Below are 25,525 nucleotides of genomic sequence, written 5' to 3' on the forward strand. Positions count from 1 at the left end.
GCGTGTTTATGACTAAGACTTACTTTCACAGCTTCAAAAAACCTTTCAACTACATGCTTGAGGAACTTAACAAAATCTTCCTTCCCTAAAGTCACTATAATTCATGGAGATATCAATGTCAGGCGATTTGAACTTCTTGTGGTTGCCAAGAGTTACAATCAGTATTTTATAGTTAGGGGATCTATTAAAAACACCTTTAGCTCTCTCTGGAGTTTGCCTAAAGACTAACTCGATTTCTTTGACCTCCTTTCATACCGTTCATCTTATGGTATCATCCTGTGGGGTTTTATATTATTTCTCCCAATGGAAAATAGAAAAGATTTCCATAGAAAAGAGCCTGATATTTAAAATGTTGAATGCTAGTCATTTACATGGTTTGCAAATATTTTCTCCCATTCTGTAGGTTGCCTTTTCAATTTGTTGATTGTTTCCTTTACTGTGCAGAAACTTTTTAGTTTGATGTAGTTCTGCTGTTCAGTTTTGCTTTTGTTACCTGGATTTTGGTGTCATATTCAAAATTTCATTGCTAAGATCAACATCAAAGAGATTTTCCCTTATGTTTTTTTCTAGGAGTTTTATGGTTTCAGGTCTTAAATTTAAGTCTTTAATACATTCTGAGTTGATTTTTGTATACAGTGTAAGGATCTAACTTCATTCTTTTGCATGTGGATATCCCATTTTTCCAACACCATTTATCAAAGAGATTATCTTTTCCCCATTGTGTATTCTTGGCACACTTGGCAAAGCAAATACTACATAATCTCACTTATATGTGGAATCTGAAAGTCAAACTCATAGAATCAGAGTAGAACAGTGGGTTGCTAGGGGCTGGGGGCTGGTGAGGAAAATGGAGTGATGTTGGTCAAAGAATACAAACTTTCAATTACAAGATGAGTAAGTTCTGGGGATCTGATGTATAGCATGGTGCTTAGAGCTAATAATATATACTGTATATTTGAAATTCAGTAAGAGAGATCTTAAGTGTTTACACCACACATAAAAAATGGTAAGTACGTGAGATGATGGATATGTTAATTAGTTTGATTGTGGTGATTATTTCACAATGTATGGGGATATCAAACCATGTTTTATACCTTAAATATATATGTTTTATTTGTCAATTATATCTCACTAAAACTAGAATAAATTAAGTGTTCAGTGCTTCATAATGTTCCCATTCATTAATGAGAGCCAGGGTTGCAATGTCACTCGTTATGCAATGTATTTGAATTTTAAAATTTGCTTCAACATGCACTGTCAAAACAATTTTGTTTTGATTTTGAACGCGTTACCAGAAGAATATTAATTCCTGGATGACTTAGCTCTAAGTTCAATTCCAGAACTTCTGGAAACACCCAACATGCTCTTATAACAGATTCTTTTTTTAAAGATTTATTAATTTATTTTGAGAGAGAGAGTGTACATGCGAGCATGAACAGGGGGAGAGAATCTTTCATGCAGACTCCCCACTGAGTGAGGAGCCTGAGGCGGGGCTCAATCCCACAACCCTGAGATCATGACCGGAGCCAAAATTAAGAGCTGGATGCTTAACCGATTGAGCCACCCAGGCGCCCCCTTCCAACAGATTCTAATAAAAAACACAAACATAAAGCTCCCGAAACCCTAAGCTTCAAACACTTGGAACTACAAGAAAAAATGGTAGTAAAACAAACACTACTATATTTCCATATGGCTTCTTTACCAGGCCTACAAACTCTTATTTTACAGCCTTAAGATCAGCCAGGACACTCTATTTCCTGATACTTATCATGTATTTTAAAATGCTTTTTTTGTAAAATTGATGATTAGTATAGAAAATTCAGAAAATCTAGAAAACGATAAACAAGTAAAATAACCTAGAGTTCTATACTTTACAGAGAATTTTATTTTTGTGTGTTTACTACAAATATTTTATATCTTTTTGTTTTTGCTATGTTATCATGACCATCTTTTCATATGCTTAAGCATTCTGTAAAATCAATTTTATTGTTTATATAATGTTTTATTGTATTCTAGCAATACATAATTTATTTAACTATCTCGCTATAGTTACGAATCTGTTTTTAACATTTTTAAATATTGTAATGTAGTGCATGTACTGCAACATAATTCTCTGATTCACAGCAGATATATGCTTTATTAATATATTTATCTTTTTAGTCATCTACTATCCTTGTCTTGGCTCACCAACAGTCTCCATCACACTCTCTTAGAAACAGTGATTAGTCAAGAGGTGTTATCATTACCTAAGTAGGTTAATCTAAGACATTTTCTGGGTTGATAGAGAGATGTTAGGAGAATAGGAGAAGAAATGCTCTTTTACCTCTGGAGTTGCTAAAGCAGAGAGGATGGGACTCTGCTGCTGTTGGGGGCCATGTTTTCTTCTTGCGAGGAAACCCATCTGAAGAATGAAGTCAAGTAAAATGATAGATGGAGTCCAGGACAGTCCTGGCATATTCTGGTTATTACTGCCTGACCTTGGGCCCTGGGGGTATTGCAACTCTTCCTTCAATTTTGTGAACTTCCTTGGTATTCTTTCTAACTTTAGGAGCAGCCACATTTCCACTTTTTGCTTGAATTATTTAGGGTTGAGTAATCATCACTTAAAACTGAAAAAAAAAACCTTATTTGGGCATCTCATGATTTTTTTTAAAGATTTTATTTTTAAGTAATCTCTACACTCAACGTGGGGCTCGAACTCACAACCCCGAGATCGAGAGTCACATGCTCTACTGACTGAGCCAGCCAAGTGCCCTTAATGATTTCCTTTTGAAGACTGCTTTTTAGGGGCAGAATTTATGGCTAAAAGAATAATAATATTTCAAAGTTCTTGATATATACTTCAAAACTGAATTCCAGAAAATTAACATCAGTATGTACTCCATTAGTAATGAATGTATGCCACAGACAGGTTTCTGAAAAATCCCCATATGATAATGCATCTGTGGGTTTGAGGCTGTTTATAACTCTGAATCTTCATTTTATTTATTTCATCAATAATTACAGATCAGCTGCAATAGTGTGCCAGGAATTGTCCAAAATTAGAGTATGAAGATGAAGAATACAAAAGCCTAACTTAAAGGAGCTCATGTCCAGTGGGGGAAGAAAAAGACTTCCCATCCAGATATAGCATGAGGTGATCCATGATATAATAAAATAACATGCTTGAGAAGTGAGCAACCAGGAGGCTATCAGCACCCAGCCTGGCTCTGCAGGAGTGATAAAAGGTATAGAATCTTAAGAGTATTTCTAAATAAGAAGTGTGGAGTAGACGTAGCCATAGTAAAGATCTGAGCAAGCCTCAGAATCCCTAACAGAGTTGAAGGAAGGTATTTCTCTTGCAAAGCAGTCAGTAAAATCACCACACAAAATCAGTTGTATTTCTATACACTAAAATATCTGAAAAAAAAAAAAAGAAAACAATCTTAACTATAATAGCATCAAAAACAGTAAAATACATAGGAACAAAGTTAACCAAGGATGTAAAAAAAATCCATACACTGAAAATAAGACACTGAGGAAAGAGATTTAAAAAGATACAAATAAATGGAAAGATAGCCCATGTTCATGATTCAGAAAATTAATATTGTTAAAATGTTCATATTACCTACAGTCATCTACAGATTCAGGGTAATCCCTAACAAAATTCCAAAGGCATTTTTCACAGAAATAGAGGAACAATCCTAATATTCCTATGAAACTACAAAAGACCCTGAATAGCCAGAGCAGTCTTGAGAAAGAACAAAGCTGGATACACTGAACTTCCTGATTTCAAAATATATTACAAAGCTATAGTAATCAAAACAGTGTGGTACTGGCATAAAAAATAGACATGGACTGGGGCGTCTGGCTGGCTCAGTGGGTAAAGCGTCTGATTTCAGCTCAGGTCATGGTCTTGGGGTCCTGGGATCCAGCCCTGAATTGGGCTCTACACTCAGGGGGGAGTCTGCTTGTCCCTCTCTCTCTGCCCCTCCCCCCTACTCAGGCTCGCTCTCTCTCTGTCTCCCTCTTTCTCTCAAGTGAAATAAATAAAATCTTAAAAAAAAAATAGAAACAAGGGTGCCTGGGTAGCTCAGTCATTAAGCATTTGCCTTCAGCTCGGGTCATGATCCCAGGTCCTGGGATCGAGCCTGGCATCGGGCTCCCTGCTCCATGGGAAGCCTGCTTCTCCCTCTCCCACTCACCCTGCTTGTGTTCCCTCTCTTGCTGTGTCTCTTTCTGCCAAATAAATAAATGAAATCTTAAAAAAAAATAGACACAGACTAATGTAACAGAATTGAGAGCCTGGAAATAAACATTTGCAAATATGGTCAGCTAATATTTGACAAAGAAGCCAAGAATACTCAATGGGAAAAGGACAGTCTTTTCAATTAATGGTGCTGGGAAAACTGGATATTCACACATAGTAGAATGAAATTGGACCCATATCTTATACCAGTCACAAAAATTAACTTGAAACGGAATAAAGACTTAAATACAAGACTTGAAACCATAAAACTTCAAGAAGTGAACATAGGGAAAAAGATCCTTGACACTGGTCTTGGCAATGACTTTTTGGATCTGACACAAAAAGTACCAGCAACAAAAGCAAAAACAAACAAGTGGGACCATGTCAAACCAAAAAGCTTCTGCACAGCAAATGAAACAATAGACAAAATGAAAATGGAACCCATGGAATGGAATACTTACAAACCATGTATTAGATAAAGGGTTAAAATACAAGAAACTCCTACAACTTAAAAGGAAAAGCAAAAACAAAACAAAGAACAACAACAAAAAAACACCCAATCTGACTAAAAATGCACAGGGAATCTGAATAGTTATTTTTCCAAAGAAGATATTCAAATGGCCAAGAGGTACATAAAAAGATGCTTAACACCTTTGTAGATATTCCCCTGAAGAATCACGAGATTTAGAAATGGTGGCGTGGCATGTTCCAGTATAAGGGGCAACGACTCTCCTCTTTCCCTCTTAATTGTCCATGGTTCCAAACAGATAACAGAGAGCATTCAAAAGCTCAAGTGGTACCCCAAGAGAACATGCACATTAGTTGAGAGAGAACTTGCTGGCAGATTTGGAGATGTCAAAGCTAGTCCAATGGAATGAAGCAACAAAGGGTGCAGTTTGGACTTGCTTTGGGATTCAGTTGAGTTTGTGAATTTCTCCTTGATGGCAAGGTGAGAGGAAACGAACTTAAAGACCAGACTCCTAAGTTCTAGCACTTTAGATGCCAGCAGGGGACCAACAGAGAACAAGATGGAGAAACAAATGCTGCCTCCCCACCAGTGACACAGTAGCATATGTGTAAGCCAGGAGGGTCAAACATCAATCCCAAAGAGTTGGAGTCCAAATCCTGAATTTGACTTAAAGCTTAAATGACTGAGAAATCACCAAAGCAACTAGGCTTATCTGGAGATGATGGTAAGATCCTATTAATAATAATGTCACCATTATTACATCAGAGAGCACAAGGGAGTGGGATAGAGTACGCTGCGATAGAAATCAATTTGTGGAAAGACAATAAAAGTTACATTTTGTCACCTAATGCCGAAGTTTGTGGTCTATCAAATTTACATCACTAAGTTTTCTTTAACCAAGTCTACTCTAAATAGAATATTGGATAGATGACTTTCTAGATTTTCATGTACTATTATAAATACCTACACAGCACTATAAAAAAATTAAAGATTTCAGGGACGCCTGGGTGGCTCAGACGGTTAAGCGTCTGCCTTCAGCTCAGGTCATGATCCCAGGGTCCTGGAATCGAGTCCCGCATCGGGCTCCCTGCTCAGTGGAGAGTCTGCTTCTCCCTCTCCCTGTGCCTGCCGCTCTCCTTGCTTGTGTTCTCTCTCTTTCTCTATGTCAAATAAATAAATAAAATCTTAAAAAAAAAAATTAAAGATTTCATATATTTTACTAGCTGGAAAAATGTTATGGGTAAAATCTAAATTATGCTTTTTGGGAGTCAAATGATCAATATTCCTTGCTAATCTTCAATATCAAAAAATAAATGGATCACTTGAAGTAATACAGGAATAGGACTTGTTCCTGTTTGTAATATAAACCCCTTCCAATGGTTACTTATGACTACTTGTTCACTCTTTAAGGCAAATCAAGTTACTCTGGGAGACATAACCACAACCCCCCTTGGATCCTACCTTCTGGTCCTTGGTCTTTTTCATAGCAAGCCAACTCAGGACAGGGTCAGTTCTGCCCTCCGGTTTATGCCCTTCCAGGTTATGCACAGCCATTATACCCCTTTCCCTGCTTACTGGTAATTTTTTTCTCCTTTAGCAAAAAGTAGGTTTTCTTCTGGAAAATATCCTGGAGACCTTGGTTTTTAAAGTTTAACGGCTCTTACAAGAACTTGTGATTTAGAACAACAACAACAACAAAACAGCTTCCTAAACCAGCTACATGTTATGCACAATATTAGAACTTGTCCTAGTATTTCAGACAACTATAGAGGAGGAGATAGCCTGTGTTCACTAAAATGATGGGTTCATTGAAAAGGTTTTACACCAATTTGCAAGGGACAAAAGATGCCTTTATTTTGATTTGCTTTTTCATTCTTGTTAAATAAAACTCGAAATAACTCACAAAATATTCATGGTCGCTGCACTCCTTTAAGAAAGAGGTAGTCTGTTAACAATATTTCCATAGATATATGAATAAGCAAAGGCAATTTATAAAGAAAAATGTGTACTATTGTAATAATAATTACTGTTATCATTCATACTACCCTATCACATAATTCTCAATTTAAGTATTTAAGTACATTTCCAGATAAATTTTACACTGCTGTAAGAAAGAAGAAACCTTTATCATGCATCTTAATTTTATCTGGGATACCTACCAAAGGTCTTTTCACATAGTGGGGCTTTCATATACACGTACTGTAGATATATACATGTATATATTCTAAATACGTCATATATGTAAAATATATACACATATATCTCATACACATATCTAATATTTTCATATTTGGTGTGATTCTTATTTTAATAGACTTTTTTTTTTTCACTAGGGAGAGAAAGCCAAATAAAAAGATTTAAAATCTTAGAGACCCACGTTAGACTTTGAAACGTTAATGATACTACGAATTCCTAAAAGGTGTGCTAACCAAACCCGACCAAACGGGTGAGAGCAGAACAGCGGACTGGAGTTGGCAGGAGAGCCCCCCAGTGTGGGCCAGTCCGGTGACATAAGGACACTAGAGCAGGTGTCCTGATGTCTTGTGAAAATTCTCCCCGGGGCAGGATGCAAATCCCTCCCTTTCCATATTCTGAAGCCGTAAATGGGGCGCACCCACCGTAACTGCAGACTTGCCCAGTATTCCTTCACCACGCGGCTGACCCAGACCCTGAAGCTGTGCCATGGGGCGCTCTTCGGCCCGGACAGGCATGATTTGCCCGGATGCGCAAAGGTGCAGGGGCGAAGCCCGGAAGGCCCCCGCACGAATTCCGCAGGCAGGGCCCTAACTAGGTTGCCTGTTGGACCTGCCAACCGAAATCAGCGCGTGAGACGTGCAAGCAGCTGTCCGGCGAGAGCCTGGGACGCCGGCTTCACCGCCGCCCTTATCAAGCATGACTGGGTTTTAATGCCGTGGAAGTAATTCCAGAGGGAAAGATGGGACTGTGGCAACTTGTCTGTTTCCAAGATTAGACTTCGAGACCCGACCGAAAGGCTCGAGCTGGGCCGAGTCCCCCGAGGCTCTGTGCCACGGGCCTGTGGAGAGCGACCCTGGCCCGCTGTGTGCGCGTTTGCACATTCTCAGTTGTGGTTGTCAACCTGTCATCCTCAGCTGTAATTACCTCTTTTCCGGCTTATTTTCTAATCAGCATCACATGCTGCGTAAATCTACTCGCTCGTGCACATCCTCCACCGACCTCTTGGTGACTCCAACACCCAGGATGCTCAACACCCTCAGAGCGCCCGACTGCATTCTCAATGCTTTTGAAGCGGGTTCTCCTGGTTGCCTTTCCCTTCCCTCCTTCCTTCTCATTCCCATGGCTTCATCTATGCAAATAGGGTCCGCCTAAGGCCTAAAACTGCATTGCACTGCACACACTCTGGCCCCTTCAGGATCAAAAGTGAATTATCTTTGCCTTAATTTCCCCCTTTGGTAAGAGGTAGGAGGATTACTATAGGGAAGCCAGGCCGGACAATAAACCAAATTCTTCCACATTTCACATTTTTAAAAAATTGATTACTAAATGCATATTACTAATCACATCGTTTCGTGTATGCAAAAGAAACCGAGAGAGAGAGAATCAAGATGTTATCCACTGCTAATTACAGATTAGAGGATTAAGTTGGAAAGAATCTCACTGTAGGAAAATGGTAAAGGGGAAAAAAACCCCACAAATCAAGAAGCCTAATATTGTTACTATTCAACAGAGACAACAAATAAAGAAAACAGAGTTTAAGCCTTTCTTCAAAGGATTGTAGAAGCAATTTGATGGATTATTACAATCCAATTAGCTGGTCTTTTTTTTTTTTTTTTTTTAACAATCAGAAGTTCAAACTCTACCATCAGTACATTTCTAAAACAAAAGAACTCAGGGAATGGCAGAATCTCCCCAACAAAGACAGAAAAGAAAAGGGGCTCAATAATTTTATAGCAATGGGTTCCTTACCATGAAATTCTTGATTTCGGTCCCAGTTGTGCTACCTTTTGCGGACTATCCTCTAGTCCCTCATAATATCATAAGCTTTACACCTGAGCCATCTAGACAGGGGCACTTTCCCAATATGACTCTGAAACCTTATTAGTCATGTTAAATTAATCTTAGCCTACAAAGTAGAATACATGTTCTTGTGCCTCAGAAATGTATTTGTTCATTTTTTGGTGTTTCGAGGAATAAATTATATCACTGCATAAGGCAACATAACAATTCTATGCCTCATTGTGCTCATTATACTGATTGAACTTGTCCGCCAAGAGAGAGGTTTTGAAAGTTAACAGCTTCAAATCTCCAAACCCAGTGAATTGATACTATCTATCAAACAAACATGGTGTGGCCTGGAGAAGTGACAAGAAAAAATCTGTGCCTTTTGCTGAAAATAAATAGCATTTAAATGTCTGTAAGTCTCCATCATTAAGGAATAAAATGATTCTTTCTTTAATTTAAACAGTTTTGGGGTGCCTGGGTGGCTCAGTCATTGAGCGTCTGCCTTCGGCTCAGGTCATGATCCCAGGGTCCTGGGATCGAGCCCCGCATCGGGCTCCCTGCTCCGCGGGAAGCCTGCTTCTCCGTCTCCCATTCCCCCTGCTTGTGTTCCCTCTCTCACTGTGTCTCTCTCTGTCAAATAAATAAATAAAATCTTAAAAAAAAATTAAGAGTTTTAAGTGGGATAGTAGAAAATAAAATTTTCTTACCATTTTTAAAATTATATTGGCATACCTCATGATTTACTTGATTCATGTCCTATAACATATAATGTAGGTAGCCTGTCTAAAACTTCCACTATTCTTCAGTCAGTATGGAAATATAACTAATCATGAATATTTACAAAAGTGGGAGTAATATTTCTTTAGGTGAGTTATGATCAGCTCAGTTTTGTGGGGAAAGAAGCAGAAACCCTGAAAGCTAATGTGATGTTATTTTTTTCTGCTAATGCAGATAAATCTGCCCCTAATAAAAGGCAGAGGTTTATTGCAAAATGCAGTTACAGATAATAGTTGATTGTGATGTAAATGATACAATTTTATCTCATTGGGAAAGCAAAGGTAATTGAAATCTTTAGATCATTTCCACATTTTAAGTATTCATTTATACTTTTTTCCAAATGAAATATTTTGCTATATCTATCGTGTTGTAACTTTGGAATCTAAATATAGTGATAAAAGAGCGACTTGGATTTAATTTTTAGAGTTGACAGATCATTCAATCATTCATTCCAAAACTATCATGGAGCATCTTCTATATGCCACATGGGGTTAGAACTGTAAGACATTCACAACTGGAGCCCCAATGGAGGTTACAGCTTAGCGGTTTTGAGTTTGCACTATTTCTCTATTTTTCCAAGTCCGACAGTCATCCTAATCTCCTTTGACTAATAGCTGCCTTCATACTAAAGGTGTGACCTGTGGCTGTGGTACAGAATTTTCCCTTTGAGAGGAGATCTCACGGGGTGGGGAGCGAACTTGCCAGTGTTGCCAGCATCTCTACCCCCAGGAACAGTGATGGAGCAGATCAATTGGGCAACTTGGAATCAAAATACCGTAGTTTGGGCTTCATTTTCTCTTTAAGTTGGTTGGCACATCAAGAGGAGCTGCTAACCTTCTAAGAACAACCAAAATTCCTGTTATCTTCCTTCATTCCCTCTCCTTCCATGCCAGTGACCTCCCAGAGGACTCTGCGGCATGGCTGAGTAAGAATATGCTTCAGAGGTGAGAAGACAGAAGTACCGTTTTCTGTTTGTTCTACTTTGGACGTACTATGTAGCATTCTGTTTGTCTTTTCTGGTTTTAATGAGGTGTAACTGGCACACAAGAAACTCATGTGTTTAAAGCAGTTTGAGAAGTTTTGGCACACTTGTCTATCTGTAAAAGCACATCACAGTCCCGGTAATGAACAAATCAACCTAAAAAATGCTTCATGCCCCTCTGTTACTTGGCATTCTAAGCCCCAGGTTTCTCAATTGTAAAACCAGCATGAACATATCAACCTCATAATGTTTTAGTAACAATTTACAAAATTCACAGGAGCACACTAGGTAGCAGGAGATGGGGTTGTGTTAGATCCTTACCCCCACTTTGCATTTAGGGAACATGCAGGAATCATCAAGTTCAGACTGACTGTATCATTTTATGCTTCTCGTCATCTTCCCTCTGATAAGTCAAATCTGTTCTCATGCTTAAAACCAGAAACAAAAGATTCCTGTGTAAGCTCCACATGGGTTTGCTGAGCTGTCTGTGGAGGACAGAACTGGGCATTTTGAACTATCCAGGGAGTGGATGGTAACTATGGACACAATCCCTAGTTCTGGCTGATCGCTAAGCCAAAGTCTGTATGTGAATGTGGAAGGGAAGAGTATATGAAGGGCAGTGATGTTACTACCTGAAGAGAGTGTGATCTTTCATCAACAGCTGACACCAGGGGACGGAGATTCACACAATTCTGTCAACAAGGATGAACAAGGTGATACAGAGGGACCCTTAGCTCCCGGGAGAAAGCTGAGCTTACCTGAGTCCACGTGGAATCAGTCAGTACTTACTTCTGTAGATGTTTAAATGAATATGGTTGAGACATGATACTTCTTTGAGAATAGTTTGTTTTCATGTACCTGTGTAGGGAAAAAAAAGGGGGGAAGAATTGGAAGGGGAGCAGAATCTGCCACCCTAAAATATCCCTTTTGGGCATAAAGATTATTTTAGGCTGATTATTATTTTTTTAAGATTTTATTTATTTATTTGAAAGAGAAAGAGAGAGACGGAGAGAATGAGCAGGACAGAAGGAGAGGGACAAGCGGACTCCCTGCGGACAAGGAGCCCGATTCAGGGCTCTATCCCCGGCCCCCAGGATCCTGACCTGAGCTGAAGGCAGACACTTAACCGACTCAGCCACCCAGGTGTCCCTAGTCTGATTATTTTTAAGAAACAGCAGACATAGCAAAAGCTCTGAAAACCTAGTAGAAGTTACCCTCTTGCAAGAGACATTTACAAGAGAAACCTGCAATTGTAAGGGCATCTCCCTCTCTGTACCAGGAAGGGAAGGACCACTCAAACTCCAGGAACTTCTATCAATGGAGAAGGCAGGGATCTAAATCCCTATAACAACCTTACCCTTGATGACTGTACTTTTCCTGATAGCCTCCCATAACGGACTCCCTACAGCCAACATCTTTTGTCTTTAGCTGGAGATGGTATTTAAGGTGGTGGCTTGGCCCATTTCAGGGAGTTATTCAGTTTTCCTGGGTCTCTCCCATGCATACAGGAGGTATTAAACTTCTGTTTTTTCTCTTGTTAATCTGTCGTTTTATTACTGTGTTTGTGTGTGTGTGTGTGTGTGTGTGTGCATATGCGCGCGCACGTGCGTGCAGGGTCTCAGCCAAGAACCTAGAAGGATAGAGGTAAAATTGTTTTGCCTTTCCCACAAAACTGTCTTAAGGAACCCACTTGCTTGTGAGAAAAGGAAACAGAAACCGGAGCGACGGTCGCCTGCATGCGAACTACAGCCTCCGAGAGGGAAACCCGGTGCGCCGGGGTCACGCTGGTGAACTGCAACCCCCGGGGGTGGAAACCCCAAGCGGTGGAGTCGCGCGCACGCGAATTGGGAGCGGCTGGCGGTTTTAGAAGCACAAAGGGCAGAGACGTGCCCCGACCTGGAGGCAGGACTGGGAGCGCTGCGGAGGGGCGCACAACCCAGGACGCTGCAGTTTATAGCAGCACGGACAGAAACGGAGACAGTGTGGCCTGGAGAGCTCACTGAAGAACAGACTGGGATTTCTCTGCTCTGAGGCAGAGGGTTGGAAACGGTCTCTTCTGCTCTGACTCGCGGAAGAGACGCGGAAAGCCGCCAGGGAAAGGCGCCAGAGAACAAAAGCCCCAAAACCTGATTCCCACTGAGCCCATCCCCCGCCATAGGGGCGCAGGGCAACTCCGCCCAAACAGGGTTGCCTGAGTAACAGTGCGGCAGGCCCCTCCTGCAGAAGACAGGCTGGGAAAACAAGAGGCCAGCAACCCTAAGGTCCCAAGAAAACAGGTGCATCTTACTTGGGTTCTGGTCAATAATTTGGACTCTATATATTCCCTCAAACACCCATCCACAGAATGACTAGGAGGAGGAGCCCCCAAAACAGAAAAGACTCAGAGATTATGACTTATGCTGCAGATTTACAAATGGATGCAGATATTACCAAGATGTCAGAGATGGAATTCAGGCTAGCAATTGTGAAGACAATGGCTAGAATGGAGAAATCAATTAATGGCAACATAGAGTCTCTAAGGGCAGAAATAAAAGGGGAATTGGCAGAACTTAAAAATGCTATCAATGAGATCCAATCCAATCTAGACAATCTAACAGCTAGGGTAACTGAGACAGAAGAGAGAATAAGCGATCTGGAAGACAGCATAATAGATAAAAAGGGAAAAGAGGAGGCCAGGGAAAAACAACTCAGAATCCATGAAAATAAATCAGAGAAATAAGTGACACCATGAAGCGTTCCAATGTCAGAATAATTGGAATCTCGGAGGGAGTGGAGAGAGAGAGAGGGCTAGAAGATGTATTTGAGCAAATCGTAGCTGAGAACTTCCCTAATCTGGGGAATGAAACAAACATTCGCATCCTAGAGGCAGAGAGAACCCCTCCTAAGATCAAGGAAAACAGGCCAACACCCCGGCATGTAATAGTAAAACTTGCAAATCTTAGAACCAAGGAAACCATCTTAAGGGCAGTTAGGGGGAAGAGATTCCTTACGTACCGAGGGAGGAACATCAGAATAACGTCAGACCTATCCACAAAGACCTGGCAAGCCAGAAAGGCCTGGCAAGACATATTCAGGGTACTAAATGAGAAGAACATGCAGCCAAGAATACTTTATCCGGCAAGGCTTTCATTTAGAATGGATGGAGAGATGCAGAGCTTCCACGACCGGCAGAAGTTGAAAGAATATGTGACCACTAAGCCGGCCCTGCAAGAAATATTAAGGGGGGTTCTATAAAAGGAGAAAGACCCCAAGAGTGATCTACAACAGAAATTTACAGGGACAATCTATAAAAACAACATCTTCACAGGCAACATGATGACAATTAATTCATATCTTTCAATAATCACTCTCCACGTGAATGGCTAAATGCTCCCATAAAACGGCACAGGGTTGCAGATTGGATAAAAAGACAGGACCCATCCATATGCTGTCTACAAGAGACTCATTTTGAACCTAAAGATACATCCAGACTGAAAGTGAAGGGATGGAGATCTATCTTCCATGCCAGCAGACCTCAAAAGAAAGCTGGGGTAGCAATTCTTATATCAGACAAATTAGATTTTAAACTAAAGTCTGTAAGTAGAGACACAGAAGGACACTATATCATTCTTAAAGGGTCTATCCAACAAGAAGATCTAACAATTGTAAATATCTATGCCCCCAACATGGGAGCAGCCATCTACATAAGCCAACTGTTAACCAAAATAAAGAGTCATATTGATAACAATACGTTAATTGTAGGAGACCTCAATACTCCACTCTCAGCAATGGACAGATCATCTAAGCAGAAAATCAACAAGGAAACAAGAGCTTTGAATGATACATTGGACCAGATGGACCTCATAGATATTTACAGAACATTCCACCCTAAAACAACAGAATACTCATTCTTCTCGAGCGCACATGGAACTTTCTCCAGAATAGACCATATACTGGGTCACAAATCAGGTCTCAACCGATACCAAAAGATTGAGATTATTCCCTGCATATTCTCAGACCACAATGCTCTAAAACTGGAACTCAATCACAAGAAAAAATTTGGCAGAAATTCAAACACTTGGAAGCTAAAGACCACTCTGCTCAAGAATGTTTGGGTCAACCAGGAAACCAGAGAACTTAAACAATTCATGGAAATCAATGAGAACGAAAACACATCAGTCCAAAACCTATGGGATACTGCAAAGGCGGTCCTAAGGGGGAAATACATAGCCATCCAAACCTCACTCAAAAAAATAGAAAAATCCCGAATTCACCAACTAACTCTACACCTTAAAGAACTAGAGAAAAAGCAACAAACGATGCCTAAGCCACGCATTAGAAGAGAAATAATTAAAATTAGAGCAGAAATCAATGAATTAGAAACCAGAAACACAGTAGATCAGATCAACGAAACTAGAAGTTGGTTCTTTGAAAGAATTAATAAGATCGATAAACCACTGGCCAGACTTATCCAAAAGAAGAGAGTAAGGACCCAAATTAATAAAATTATGAATGAAAGGGGAGAGATCATGACGAACACCAAGGAAATAGAAAGAATTATTAGAAATTATTATCAACAACTATATGCCAATAAACTGAGCAATCTGGATGAAATGGAGGCTTTCCCGGAAACCTATAAGCTGCCAAGACTGAAACAGGAAGAAATTGACAAACTGAATAGGCCAATAACCAGTAACGAGATTGAAGCAGTGATCAAAAACCTCCCAGAAAACAAGAGTGCAGGGCCTGATGGATTCCCTGGGGAATTCTACCAAACATTCAAAGAAGAAATAATACCTATTCGACTGAAGCTGTTTCAAAAAATAGAAACAGAAGGACAACTTCCAAACTCATTCTATGAGGCCAGCATTACCTTAATCCCCAAACCAGGCAAAGACCCCATCAAAAAGGAGAATTTCAGACCAATATCCCTGATGAATATGGATTCCAAAATCCTCAACAAAATCCTAGCTAATAGGATCCAACCATACATTAAAAGGATCATCCACCACGACTAAGTGGGATTTATTCCCGGGATGCAAGGGTGGTTCAACATTCGCCAATCAATCAATGTGATAGAACACATTAATAAGAGGAGGAAGAAGAACCATATGTTCCTCTCAATTGATGCAGAAAAAGCATTTGACAAAATACAACATCCTTTCCTGATTAAAACTCTCCAGAGTATAGGGATAGAGGGAACATTCCTCAAGTTCACAAAATCCATCTATGAAAAACCCACAGCGAATATCATCCTCAATGGGGAAAAGCTGAGAGCCTTTCCCTTAAGATCAGGAACACATCAAGGATGCCCACTCTCGCCACTATTGTTCAACATAGTACTAGAAGTCCTAGCAACAGCAATCAGACAACAAAAAGGAATAAAAGGTATTCAAATTGGCAAAGAAGAAGTCAAACTCTCTCTTTTTGCAGACGACATGATACTTTATGTGGAAAACCCAAAGGACTCCACCCCCAAATTACTAGAACTCATCCAGCAATTCAGTAATGTGGCAGGATACAAAATCAATGCACAGAAATCAGTTGCTTTCTTATACACTAACAACACAACTGTAGAAAGAGAAATTAGAGAAACGATTCCATTTACTATAGCACCAAAAACCATAAGATACCTCAGAATAAACCTAACCAAAGAGGTAAAGGATCTATACTCTAGGAACTACAAAACACTCATGAAAGAAATTGAAGAAGACACAAGAAGATGGAAAAATATTCCATGCTCATGGATCGGAAGAATAAACATTGTTAAAATGTCTATGCTACCCAGAGCAATCTATACCTTCAATGCCATCCTGATCAAAATTCCAATGACATTTTTCAAAGTGCTGGAACAAACAATCCTGAAATTTGTGTGGAATCAGAAAAGACCCCGAATCGCCAAGGAGATGTTGAAAAAGAAAAACAAAGCTGGGGGCATCACTCTGCCTAATTTCAAGCTATATTACAAAGCAGTGATCACCAAGACAGCATGGTACTGGCACAAAAACAGACATATAGACCAATGGAACAGAATAGAGAGCCCAGATATGGACCCTCAACTCTATGGTCAAATAATCTTTGACAAAGCAGGAAAAAACATGCAATGGAAAAAAGACAGTCTCTTCAATAAATGGTGCTGGGAAAATTGGACAGCCACATGCAGAAGAATGAAACTCGACCATTCTCTAACACCATTCACAAAGAAACTCAAAGTGGATGAAAGACCTCAATGTGAAACAGGAATCCATCAAAATCCTAGAGGAGAACATAGGCAGTAACCTCTTTGACATCACCCACAGCAACTTCTTTCAAGATACATCTCCAAAAGCTAGTGAAACAAAAGCAAAAATGAACTTTTGGGACTTCATCAAGATAAAAAGCTTCTGCACAGCAAAGGAAACAGTCAACAAAACAAAGAGGCAACCCACAGAATGGGAGAAGATATTTGCAAATGACACTACAGATAAAGGGCTGGTATCCAAGATCTATAAAGAACTTCTCAAACTCCACACCCAAAAAACAAATAATCAAGTCAAAAAGTGGGCAGAAGAGATGAACAGACACTTCTCTGAAGAAGACATACAAATGGCTAACAGACACATGAAAAAATGTTCATCATCATTAGCCATCAGGGAAATCCAAATCAAAACCACACTGAGATACCACCTTACACCAGTTAGAATGGCAAAAATGGACAGGGCAAGAAAAAACAAATGTTGGAGAGGTTGTGGAGAAAGGGGAACCCTCTTACACTGTTGGTGGGAATGCAAGTTGGTACAGCCACTTTGGAAAACAGTGTGGAGGTTCCTCAAAAATTTAAAAATAGAGCTACCCTATGACGCAGCAATTGCACTACTGGGCATTTACCCCAAAGACACAGATGTAGTGAAAAGAAGGGCCATATGCACCCCAATGTTCATAGCAGCAATGTCCGCAATAGCCAAACAGTGGAAAGAGCTGAGATGCCCTTCAACAGATGAATGGATAAAGAAGATGTGGTCCATATATACAATGGAATATTACTCAGCCATCAGAAAAGATGAATACCCAACTTTTACATCAACATGGATGGGACTGGAGGAGATTATGCTAAGTGAAATAAGTCAAGCAGAGAAAGTCAATTATCATATGGTTTCACTTATTTGTGGAACATAAGGAATAACATGGAGGACATTAGGAGAAGGAAGGGAAAAATGGGCGGGGGGAATTGGAGGGAGAGATGAACCATGAGAGACTATGGACTCTGAGAAACAAACAGGGTTTTAGAGGGGAGGGGGGAGGGGGTATTGGTTAGCCCGGTAATGGGTATTAAGGAGGGCACGTACTGCATGGAGCACTGGGTGTTATATGAAAACAATGGATCGTGGATCACTACATCAAAAACTAATGATGTATTGTATGGTGACTAACATAACATAATAAAATTAAAAACTACAAAAAAAAAAATACCACCAAAAAGAATGAAATACTTAGGAATAAACTTAATCAGATAGGCTAAAGATTTATATACTGAAAAGTACCAAAAATTCTGAAAGAAATTGAAGACGACTTAAATGAATGGGAAGATATTCTATGCCCATGGATTCGAAGATGTATACTGTTGAGATGACAATAGTACCCAAAGAGATCTACAGATTCAATGGTGTCCTTACTGACATCCCCATGATGTTTTTACAAAAACAGAAAAACCCATTCTAAAATGTATATGCAATTTCAAAGGAACATGAATAGCCAAAACAATGCTGAAAAGAAAAAATTTGAAGAACTTAAACTTCCTACTTACAAAACTTAACAAAAAGCTATAGTAATCAAATTAGTATGATACCGTTAGCAAGCCCTTTTGGTTGACTATAGACCCCAACAGTTATTTCTTACCACAGTTTCTTGAGGTGTTGACAATGACTGGAACATTCCAACCACCGGACCAGAAAAGCCCTGATAGCAATGGAATGCCTAGGTCACACCCCACATGTCACCTTCCCTGCCCATGATCACCACTGGACACATACTGACCCTCATCCATGATCATGCACTCTCCACCTGCTCTCTTGCACGTTCCCCCCAAATCCCTGTCTATAAAACTCTAGGTGTCCATCTTGTGGGTAGAGAGGTAGGTTGTTAAGGCTTGAGCCTGCCACCTTCCCTAGCTGTCGGCACTCAAAATAAATTTCTCCCTTTCTTTTTTCCAAACTCTTATCTCTTGAGTTATCGGCTTCTCTTGTGATGAGTTTATTTGAGTTTGTTAGGCAACAGTGTCCAGCCTTCTCAGGATTTCCCGGGATGGAGTAGTTGGCCGCAGCAGTGCACCAGGGCTTACTGGTTCATTTCCTGAGTTCACAGCTGTAATACATCGTTCAGTAACAGTACTGGCATAAAAACAGACATATATATCAATGGAATAGAAAACCCAGAAATAAACCTTCTCATATATGGTCAAATGATTTTTGACAAGGCTGCTAAGACCATTAAATGGGGAAAAGACAATCTTTTAACAAAATGTTGCTGGGAAAACTGGATATTGACATCCAAAAAAAAAAAAAAGTGGGACTCTTATCTTACATCATATATAAAAATGGACTCAAAATGGGTCATAACAGCTAAAACTATAAAACTCTTAGAAGAAAATTTTATGATGCAGGATTTGGTAGAGATTTGCCTGGGTATGACAAAGCACAGGTTTAAAAAAAAAAATAAATTGGACCCAATCAAAATGAACAACTATTATTGTATAGCAAAGGACAGTCTCAAAAGAGTGAAAAGTCATAAAATGGGAGAAAGTATTTGCAAACCATATATCTGATAAGGAATTAATATCTAGAATATAAAAAGAATTCCTACAAGTCAAAAACAAACAAAAAAAAACCGCCTAAATAAAAGCCTGATGAAGGATTTATTTTTTATTTTTTGAAGATTTTATTTATTTATTTGACAGAGAGAGAGAGTGAAAGGGAGAGCACACAAGCAGGGAGAGCGGCAGGCAGAGGGAGAAGGAGAAGCAGGGTCCCCATTGAGCAAGGAGCCCAATGCAGGGCTTGATCCTAGGACCCTGGGATCATGACTTGAGCTGAATGCAGATGCTGAAGCCACCCAGGCACCCCACTGATGAAGGATTTAAACAGACATTTTTCCAAAGAAGATATACAAAGGGCCAATGTGCAGGTGAAAACATGCTCAATAAACATCGGTAGTCATCAGGGAAATGCAAATCAAAACCACAATGAGATACCACTTCACATCCATTTGGATGGCTATTATACAAAAATAAAAAAAAAAGGAAAACTTCAAATGTTGGTGAGATTGTAGAGAAATTAGAAGCCTTGGGCATTGCCGGTGGGACTGTAAAATGATGCAACCACTGTAGAATACAATTTGGCAGCTCCTCAAGGTAAAATAAAAACTTTCTTTTTTTTAAAGATTTTATTTATTTACTTGACAGAGAGCGAGCGAGCACAAGCAGGGGGAGCGGCAGGCAGAGGGAGAGGGAGAGGGAGAAGGAGAAGCAGGATCCCCACTAAGCAGGATCCCCACTAAGCAGGAAGCCTTATGTGGGGCTCGATTCCAGGACCCTGGGATCATGACCTGGGCCGAAGGCAGACACTTAACCGACTGAGCCACCCACGTGTCCCTAAAATAAAAACATTTAAAAAAAATTTTATGATCTTTTGAAAAACAGTTAAAAATAATAATAGCAACAGTGTATTTGACTATGTATGCATATATACACACACACTATTATGTAAGCTTATATATAGGTGAAATGAAATGGCTCCAATTATACAAGGAACTGGAGGGAGGAATTAAGAATATTTCATTTTCCTTCCCATCTTGCAAGGTGGCAGGTGAGAAAGTTGAGAAGTCAGATACCAAGGAGAATAAACCTGAAGCCAAGAAGGCTGACACTGGTGCCAAGGTTAAGAAGGGCAACCTCAAGGCTAAAACGCCAAGAAAGAGCAGCCCCACTGCAGCCAAAACCCAGTCCTAGTCAGAGAGATTAGATATTCCCAATCAGCTATGTATTCCAGAAAGGCTATGTACAAGAGGAAGTATTCAGCTGCTCAATCCAGGATTAATCCAGTTCTTGCTACTGTCACAAAGCCAGTTGGTGGTGACAAGAACAGTGGAACCTGAGTGGTTAAACTTCACAAAATGCCTGGGTTTTATCCTACTCAAGATGTGCCTTGAAAGCTGTTGAATGACAGTAAAAAAACAAAAAAACAAAAAACAAAAAAACAAAACGTTCAGTTAGCATGTGAGGAAACTGGAAATGGCATCACTCCTGGCACCATTCTGATCATCCTCACTGGGCACCACAGAGGCAAGAGGGCAGTCTTCCTGAAGCAGCTGAGCAGTGGTTTGCTACTTGTGACCAGACCTCTGGCCCTCAATCGAGTTCCTCTGTGTGGAACACAACACAAATTTGTCATTGCCACCTCCACCAAAATTATATCAGGGGTGTGAAAATCCCCAAACTTCTCACTGATGTTTCTCACTTCAAGAAGAAGATGCATAAACCCAGACACCAGGAAAGTGAGATCTTTGACACAGAGAAAGAGAAATAAGAGATTACGGAGCAGTGCGAAGTTGATCAGAAATATGTGGACTCGCAAATCCTACCAAAAATCAAAGCTGTTCCTCAGCTCCAGGGCTACCTTGCTCTGTGTTTTCTCTCACAAATGGAGTTTACCCTTACAAATTGGTGTTCTAAATGTCTTACAAGGAACCTAATGAAATAAGTGATCCATTATTTAGAAAGAATTTTTTTTCTTTTTAAAGATTTATTTTAGAGAGAGGGCGTGAGCATGCATGCATGGGGGGAGAGGCAGAGGGAGAGAATCCCAAGCAGACTCTCCACTGAGCATGGAGTCCAACGTGGGGCTTGATGCGGGGCTCGATCTCACAACCCATGAGATCATGACCTAAGCCAAAACCAAGAGTCGACATTTAACTAACTAGCCACCCAGGCGCTCCAAGAATATTTTGTCTTTGTAAGGTACTTGTACTACATGTGAAGCAGGATAGTGTTACTTGAAAATATACCTGTATTAATTGTAAATATATATTACAAACTCTAGGGCAACAGCTAAAGACCGTAAAAAAGTATAATCTACCTGTTAAGAAAGAAGAGAAGATGGAATCACATAAAACACTCAATTAAAATCACAAAAAGCAGAAAAAAGTGGAAGACAAAAAGAAGCCAATAAATAGAAACAGTGACATGATAGATATTAATCCAACTATACACCAATTAAGACAGAGACTGTCAGAGTGGATCAAAAAATAAGACCTAGCTATATGTTGTCTATAAGAAAACCACTTTTCTTTTTTTTTTAAGACTTTATTGTATTTATTTGTTAGAGAGAGAGAGAGCACAAGCAGGGGGAGCAGCAGAGGGAGATGGAGAAGCAGACTCCCCACTGAGGAAGGAGCCCGATGCGGGACTCAATACCAGGACCCTGGGATCATGACCTGAGCTGAAGGCAGATGCTTTAACCGACTGAGCCACCCAGGCGTCCTAAGAAAACCACTTTAAATGTTAAGACACATATAGGTTAAAAGCAAAGGGATGGAAAAAACAATCCAATTAAAAAGTGGACAGAGGACCTGGACAGACATTTTTCCCCAAAGACATACAGATGGTCAGCAGATATATGAAAAGATGCTCAGCATCACTAATCAAATAGTGAAATATGAATCAAAACCACAACAAGGGGGGGCACCTGGGTGGCTCAGTGGGTTAAGCGTCTGCCTTCGGCTCAGGTCATGATCCCGGGGTCCTGGAATCAAGTCCCATATTGGGCTCCCTGCTCAGCGGGAGCTTCTCCCTCTCCCTGCCCCTCTGCCTGCTTGTGCTCACTCTCTCTGTCAAATAAATAAATAAAATCTTAAAATAAAAAACCCGCAATGAGGGATCACCTCAAACCTGTTAGAATGGTTATCAACAAAAAGAAAAGAAATAACAAGTGTTGCCAGGAATATGGAGAAAAGAGAACCATTGAGCACTGTTGGTAGGAATGTAAATTGGTACGGCCACTATGGAAAAGAGTATGGAGGTTCTTCAAAAAATTAAAAATAGAACTACCATATATTCTAGCAATTCCACTTCTGGGTATTTATCTGAGGAAACGAAAACACAATTTGAAAAGATCAATGCACCCACATGTTCATTACAACATTACTTACAATAGCCAAGATACAGAAACAACCTTAGTGTCCATGAGTGGATGAATGGATAAAGCATATGTGATATGTATGTACGTGTGTGTGTGTGTGTGTGTAATGGAATATTATTCAGCCATTAAAAGAGAATAAAATCTTGCCATTTGCAAAGACATGGATGAGCTAGAGAGTATAATGCTAAGTGAAATAAATCAGTCAGAGAAAGACAAATACCACATGATTTCACAATCTGCCAAAACTCACATTGTTGTTAGAAAAAATCTGGATGCTGAATAACTTTTTTACTCTCAGGAAAGCAGTCCACATAAGTTGAAAGCAATACGAATTTACTATAACCTCAACACATAAAAGAGGTAGTGCTCGAGCAGCAATGATAGGAGAGTTTTATTTATTCAGAGTGATTTTCTTCTATTAACAATAGAACTTATGTTGTGAATACTCCATTTATGTGGTGTTCCCTATTATTAGAAAAGCTCCTGGTTCATCAACTCTTCTATGAGGACAGAAGCTGGGATCAAATCTTTACTATCTGTTAGATTTCAGAACCCCAAATGCCAGTGGAATGAGTTTAGCCTGCAGTGTTATATGTCACCATTTCAGTGCAGGGGAGGCATTTTCAAGATGGATACTTGATTGGTAACAGTATGATTCCTCAAGTTAATGTCTCAGGCAAGGGATTAATAACCCTACTGGCAACAATTGCCTTTTTTTGTACACTAGGCAAACATTATAGTTTAAACAAATGCCATGTGAATATTTTGGATCTCCTGTTTATTTTGGAATGGCATAATCCTCTTTGAATTTAGAAATGATCATTTCATTTGCTTCCTCTGTCACTGATCATAGCCATCATGTCCTCCAGCTCAAAGAGACATACGGCATCAGGGGCTATGAAATCCACTGTGAAATAAAGTAATGCCAAGTAAAGAGGTTTAAAATACAGTCGTAAAAAGTTTACCCTCCTCTGCTCCCCTATTTGCACAATCTGAGTATATTTCACCAGCCTGCCTTAATTTTTCAACTAATGTCCTTTGGGTTAAAGTATTATTTTGTAGATGGCCCTGTGGGAATAAATACATGGTACAAAGAGATGATAATATAGAGACTGGAAAACAGCAGGGACCCAATAAATATTTGCTGAATCAATTGTTTTTGAAATGGCAACACTCTTAGGCATGTTATAGTTTGGATTCAGTGTTGAGTTCAAGATCATAAAGAAAAATGCTGGGGCGCCTAGGTGGCTCAGTCGGTTAAGCCTCTGCCTTCGGCTCAGGTCATGATCTCGGGGTCCTGAGATCGAGCCCCGCTTCGGGCTCCCTGCTGAGCAGGGAGCCTGTTTCAACCTCTCCCTCTGTTTCTGCTCCTCCCCCTGCTCATGCTCTCTATCTCTATCTCAAATAAATAAATAAAATCTTAAAAGAAAAGAAAAATCCTATGAAGATGTGACCCAAGAGAGGGATATCAGTAAACTGGGGCAGGATACAGAGCAGGAAGTATGTGAGCACTGAGGACTATGAGCCTCTACTAGAATTAAGCTTCAAAAAATGGAGAGAGCTTGACTGATGTTCTTGAAGACAACCAGTGCCAAGAGCTGTGTTTGGTAACCTACAAGGTGTGTAGTATTTTTCGTATAAGGGAATGAAGTCAAAATTCACTCATATAAAAAATTTGCTTGAAATTATATGTTATCTTTGTGTTGTTAAAAGCATTTTCTTTCCAGATCTAAAATTATTGACCAGCAAGTGCTTCACACATACCCTACCCTGTCCTGTGAACAACTTATTTACAATCCCTAGAACGAAGGCAGCCAGTCAGTCCTCAGCATATTGATTCTCTGATACTTCTAGAGAAGCCAGCATGATATCCAACAAAGAGTTCAGTATTCAGTATCTTTAACATCTATTAGGAAAAAAAGGGATAGAGAAAATATCCCAATCGAAAAATGGGTTTAAAAACGATGGGCAATTCCTGACAGAATAAATGCAAATGCCCAATCAGCATATAAAGATATGTTCAGTCTTAATTATGAAGCATAGAATAATATCACAATTTAATTACATTTGCCTATAAAAACAGCAAATACTTCATTGCTCCCTTTTGGTGGGTGATGAACGAGACAGATGTTACAATCTCTTATTTGTTGATCATTGGTACAATTTCTCTGAAAGGCAATTCAGTGCACTATCAAAAGACTTAAAAAAATATATGTGCCCTTTAAGAAATTTAGAATCTGACAATTTAGTCTCAGTAGATAATTATGAATGTGCACAAACTTTAGCTACAAGGTTGTTCATCATAATAACATTTATGAAGGTAAAACAATCAAACTATTCAACAAAAGGTGACTGGCTAAATAAGAATGAATAGGAATAGTTTTTTTTTAATATATTTTTTAAAATTTTATTTATTTTTGAGAGAGAGAGAATGACAGAGAGAGAATGAGAGGGGTGAGGGTCCGAGGGAGAAGCAGACTCCCTGCTGAGCAGGGAGCCCGATGCGGGACTCGATCCCGGGACTCCAGGATCATGACCTGAGCCAAAGGCAGTCGCTTAACCAACTGAGCCACCCAGGCGCCCAGGAATAGTTTTTTGTTTTTAATATTTATTTATTTGTTTTAGAGAGAGAGAGCAAGCGTGTGAGTGGGGGGAGGGGCAGAGGGGGAGAGAGAATCTCAAGCAGACTCCCCACTGAGTGTGGAGCCTGATGTGGGGCTTGGTCTCACGACCCTGAGCTGAAATCAAGAGTCGGACGCTTAACTGACTGAGCCACCTAGGTGCTCCAATGAACAGATTTTCTTAATACAAAACCAGACTTACGGGAAATTATCAAATAGTATAAAATAAGATGCCAGATAGGGTGTGTGTGCATGTGAGTGTATGATAGAATACAGGAAATGACTAGAGACTAAAAATTGGAGAATGGTCTAAGGGCT

General features: G+C 39.8%; 1 pseudogene; it reads left to right on the forward strand.

Annotated features, from left to right (window-relative positions):
* Nucleotides 1–20,173: 20,173 nt before the first annotated feature.
* Nucleotides 20,174–21,121, forward strand: LOC118537717 (large ribosomal subunit protein eL6 pseudogene; annotated as a pseudogene).
* Nucleotides 21,122–25,525: the final 4,404 nt, after the last annotated feature.

Source organism: Halichoerus grypus, chromosome X, assembly GCF_964656455.1.
Source record: "Halichoerus grypus chromosome X, mHalGry1.hap1.1, whole genome shotgun sequence".
Lineage (NCBI taxonomy): Eukaryota > Metazoa > Chordata > Mammalia > Carnivora > Phocidae > Halichoerus > Halichoerus grypus.